The sequence below is a fragment of the Chrysochloris asiatica genome, unplaced genomic scaffold, assembly GCF_000296735.1.
Source record: "Chrysochloris asiatica unplaced genomic scaffold, ChrAsi1.0 scaffold00421, whole genome shotgun sequence".
NCBI classification, from domain to species: Eukaryota; Metazoa; Chordata; class Mammalia; order Afrosoricida; family Chrysochloridae; genus Chrysochloris; species Chrysochloris asiatica.
The window spans coordinates 744,131-749,583 of NW_006408939.1; positions in this window are offsets into that span (position 1 = coordinate 744,131).

Consider the following 5,453-nt stretch of genomic DNA (forward strand, 5'->3'; position numbering starts at 1 on the left):
TGTGCCGCCTCACTTTCTTGAAAGATTGCAATTTTTAATCCATCAATTCCTGCTGCCTTGTTCTTTGCCAATTCCTTCAATGTACTTTGGACATCCTCCCTGAGTATCATTGGCTCTTGATCATATGCTACCACTTGAAATGGTTGAAAATGAACCATTTGGTACATTTCCTTTTGGTACAATGACTCTGTGTATCCATCTTCTCTCGATGCATTCTGCATCATTCAATAATTTTCCCAGAGAATCTTTCAATAATGAAAGTCAAGGCTTGAATTTTTTCTTCAGTTCTCCCAGCTTGAGAAATGCTGACCGTGTTCTTTCTTTTTGGTTTTCTGATTCCAAATCTTTTCATATTTTATTATAGTATTTGGCTTTATCTTCTTGAGCTGATCTTTGAAATTTTCTGTTCAGCTCTTGGACCTCCTCATTTCTTCCATTTGCTTTAGCATCACTACACTGGAGAGCAAATTTCAGAGTCTCTTCTGACATCCATTTTGAACTTTCTCTTCTTTCTTGTCTTCTTAATAACTTTTTGCTCTCTTCATGTATGATGTTCTTGATGTCATTCCAAAACTCTTCTGGTCTTGGTCCTTAGTGTTTAATGTATCAAATCTGTTCTTCAGATGATCTCTAAATTCAGGTGGGATAAATTCAAGGTCATATTTTGGCTCTTGTAGACTTGCTTTCATTTTCTTCAGTTCCAGTTTGAATTTGCATATCAGTAATTGATGGTTTGTTCCACAGTCTGTCCCTGGCCTTGTTTTCACTGATGATATGGAGCTTTTCCATCTCTTCTTTCCACAGATGTAGTCAATTTGATTTCTATGTGTTCCATCTGGCGAGGTCCATGTGTATAATCATCTGTTATGCTGTCTAAAGAAGGTATTTGAAACAAACAAATCATTAGTTTTGCAGAAATCTATCATTCCTTCTCCAGCATCATTTATATCACCAAGGCCATATTTTCCAAATATCGGTCCTTCCTGTTTGCTCCCAACCTTTGCTTTCCAATCACCAGTAACCAGTAATACATCTTGATTGAATGTTTGATAGATTTCAGATTGAAGAAGTTGGTTGAATTCTTCTATTTCATCCTCACTGGCTTTAGTGGTTGGTGCATAAATCTGAATAAGAGTGGTATTAACTGGGCTTCCCTGTAGGCGCATGGATATTATCCTATCACTTACAGCATTGTACCTCATGACTGATCTGGATATGTTCTTTGTGATAATGAATACAACACCATTCCTTTTTAATTTGTCATTCCCTGCATAGTAAACCATGTGGTTGACAGATTCAAAATGGCCAATACCAGTCCATTTCAGCTCACTAATGCATAAGATATCAATGTTGATATGTTCCATTTCATTTTTGACACCTTCCAATTTTCGCAGATTCATACTTCGTACATTCCATGTTCCAATTTTCAATGGATGTTTACAGCTGTTTCTCTTCATTTTGAGTTGTGTCCCATCAGCAAATGAAGGTTCTGTGGGCTTTTCTCCCATGAGCTTAACTCTATTCATGTCATCATGGTCAACTGTACTTTGAGGAGGCATCTCTTCCCCAGTCGCATTTTGAGTGCCTTCCCACCTGAGGGGCTCATTTTCTGGCCCCGTATCTGACAGTGTTTTTCTGCTATTCATAAGGTTTTCAGTGACTGGTGATTCAGAAGTAGTTCATCACTCTTTCTTCCTAGTCTTTGTCTAGAAGCTCATCTGAAACCTGTCCACCATGGGTGACCCTGCTGGTTACTTAAAATACCAGTGACATAGCCCTCAGAATCACAGCAACTCAAAGTCCATGATATTACCTCACAGTGAATTGTATGGGTATGGTGCTGTAGGTTTAAAACTACTCAACTACTAATTTCAAGGTTGATGGTTCAAATCCAACCACCGTTGATTGGATCACTGTATGACTACAAGGCACTTAACCAACTGAGCCAACTTGACATCACTTAACAAGAACATGTGAAGTAGCAAATTAACTGCTTTGTGTTTCTGAAAAATATATAAAAAGTGGATATTCTAAAGCATCTCCTTATTTTTTAATATAATAAAATTCGAAGAAGCAAACCTATTGTGTCATGTTGAAAAAACATATTGTCAAATTGAAAAAAGACAAAGCATTTCACTCTGTAGAATCTTTAAAGACATCTCAATTGTAGCAACAAGTTAAACATCTGAAGAAAAGTAAAAGCAATAAAAATTCTTTTTTTCATGCCTCATCCTTAAGTTGTTGTATTTTTTACTCATTAACTGAAGTTAAATTTTAGTCAAGATTTCAGTGTTGACTTAATGTTACTTATTTGGTGGTCTAATTTTAAGAAAGTTGTATAGCTGCTCTTCATCTCAATTTTCCTCTTTGTAAATAAGAAATTTGAGCTGTAAAAAAGACTAAGTCAGTCAACATACTTAAAACATTCCATATAATGCCTTAAACTTACCAATAAATTAATAAATTTGTTTTAGAGTTTTTCAACACATTTTGGAGTTCTGGTATGTCTCTGTAGGACTGCACTTCAGTTTGAAGTACAAGGTTGGTGCTTCACACTCACCAACCACTCTTTGGAAACCGTATACATGGTTATTTTGAGTCAGTACAACAAACTAGTTGGCACTTAAGAACACATTTTAAGGTTGTTTCCAAAATGTATGACAAATCTCTCATTCTTCAATTGCATATGTTGTCTCTCTTGTAACGCATTGTACATAGATTTGTACTCCAGTGTAAAAACTTTACATTAGACCTAGAGAAAAAGTTTCTGTGGATAAATGTTATTAAACATGAGCATGATTACCTATAATAAAGGATGACTTTTTTTTTTTTTTTTTCTTTAAGACTGAGAAGAGACTTAAGTTATTTGGGATAATTTTTTATTATCATTCCAGGGTGCTAAATTCAATCATTTTATATGATTGATATATTTTACTTGAGGTGGTTTTTTTTGTTTTTTTCTTTTTTTAAGTTGTAATATTAAAGAAAAGCTTATTACATTATTTTTCCATTTTATTTTCATGTCCAAAGTTTGATATTAATGCCAAATATTTACCACAAGTTAGGTCTATTGTTCTGACTTTTATCAAAGAGATATTTTATTTCTATCAAACTGAATTAGTTGAGGATTATTAGTTCATTTTAGATTGTGAGTGTATGTTTACTTCATAGTAAAAAATATATATATAATCATAATTTTCCTTGTTTATTTTCGTAATACCCAGCAAAATATCTCAGTTGTAAAGCATTTTGTGTATGCCTATGTCTTTGCCTGCAAGGTCTAGCATTATAGACAGCATCCATTCAGATTTTTATGTCCTCTCATTTTCAGTGGGTAATAGCAACAATTGTGAGTTTGGTGCAGGACCAGGAAGTGTTTCATTCTGTTGTGCACAGGATCTCTGACTCATGGTAACCCTATATTTCTGAGTAGAACTGTGCTCCATAGCGTTTTTAATTACTGATTTTTTTTTTCTTAATAGATCAACAGATTTGCTTCTGAATTGCTGCTGAGTGGCCCTGAACCTCCAACATTTTTGTTAACAACTAAGCATGTTAAATATTGCATCACTTAGGAACTTCAAGGTTCTGATAGATTCTTCATTCTAGAATTCAGAGATATGGTCCCTTACAGGAGAATCACATGCTCTATGGTTCTCATTATTTCTTGTTCGTTTCCTTCCAGAGTTGGATGGGTTTCCCTCTGATAGAAGTTTGGGTACTTCCATTTGCTAATTCTGATTTGATCTTTATAAATAACCTTCTATTGATATCTTTTAATTGAGTTCTTTGAATAAACTGTTTTCTGTAGAACCCAGAGTAGTATATGGATAGTGGTTTTGAAAAGTTAGAATTCTCTTTTCAATGTTTTCATATGTACAGGAATTCTTTCCTATTGGAATACAGTAACAACTCCACATTATGCTTTCAATTTGAAAATAGTCCTGGTGGGGCACTGTAGGATAAGCACTGGATCACAAGGACAGTTTGAACAACAAGGTTGGTGGTTCAAACCAAGCAGGTGCTCCTTGGAAACCCTATACAGAGTCATTATGGCTTGGAACTGACTCATCATCACTTGAAAACAACAACAGTATCATTAATGGTTATGAATAACTCTGTTATTGTTGTTGTTGTTATTATTTGGTGCCATTGAGTCATTATTGATTCACAGCAACTCTATATGCAGCAGAATGAAACACTGCCCGGTCCTGCACCAATGTCACAATCATTGCTACACTTGAGCCCATTGCTGCTGCCACTGTGCCAATGAAGAATGCTAGAACCATCTATATGTTGAAGCCAAGTAACAAAACAAGCAGTTAAAATCAGTTTAAATCTCACACTTATTTTTGGAAAGATAGTGGGGAGAGTTGCAAGCATATTCATAAGTTTATTATGTGCAATTTAAAATTCAAAATTTCAACTCTTGCATAATACATAGCAACACCTGAAAATTAAGGCATGGTACAACAAGCAGAGGGCTAAAAAGAAGTTCCATTTTACCGTGTTCACCACTCTCCTTCAAAGCGTGTTACACATTTTAGAAGAACCATTTAAAAATAAATGTGTCTTTGCTGAGGACATTTACCTCTTTAAGAGCAACAATAAATATAGTTGCATTCTATAGCAAATGACTAGCCCACATGGGTTATTACAGTTTTAATTGCTTAACTAAATGAACTGTCCTCTTTATTTCATAGGGCAGAGAGGATCTTTATTTTTCTCTCACTATATGTCTATTCGCTACTAGACCTGACACATTGAATTGAAGTAATTGAAATCATGGGTTAATTGATTCATGCCCATTACTGTGCTCCTAAGGTGCTTCCTCAAAGTAGAGTTGAACTTTTTAAAGTGTTGAAGAACAAAGATGTCAGCTTGAGGAGTAAGGTGCACCTGACCCAATGGTATTTTCAATAACCTCATATGGGTGCGAAAGCTGGACAGTGTGTAAGGAAGATAGTAGAAGAATTGATGCCTTTGAGTTATGGTGTTGGAGGAGAATACTAAAAGTGTCATGGGCAGCCAGAGTGCTCCTTTGAGGCCAGGATGGCTAAACTTCATCTCTCATACTTTGGACCTATTGTCAGGAGGGAACAGTCGCTGGAGAAGGATATCATGTTTGGTAATCTGGAGGGTCAGAGAAAAAGAGGAAGATCCCCAGCGAAATGGATTGGCAATGTGGCAGCATCAATGGGCTCAAGCGTGGCAACAATAGTGAGGTTGGCACAGGACTGGGCAGTGTTTTGTTCTGTTATGCATATGGTCACTGTGAGTTGGCACCAACTCGATGGCACCTAACACCAACAACAACTGTGCTCACCAGTACATTCCTTCCACATTCCTCTGTGCTTTCTTTTCTTTTCATCTTCTCTCCTTTCTTCCCTCTCTCTTCTTTTCTTCTGTCTTCCCTCTCACTCTTCCTCTAACCCTTCCTCCCTCCTTCCTTC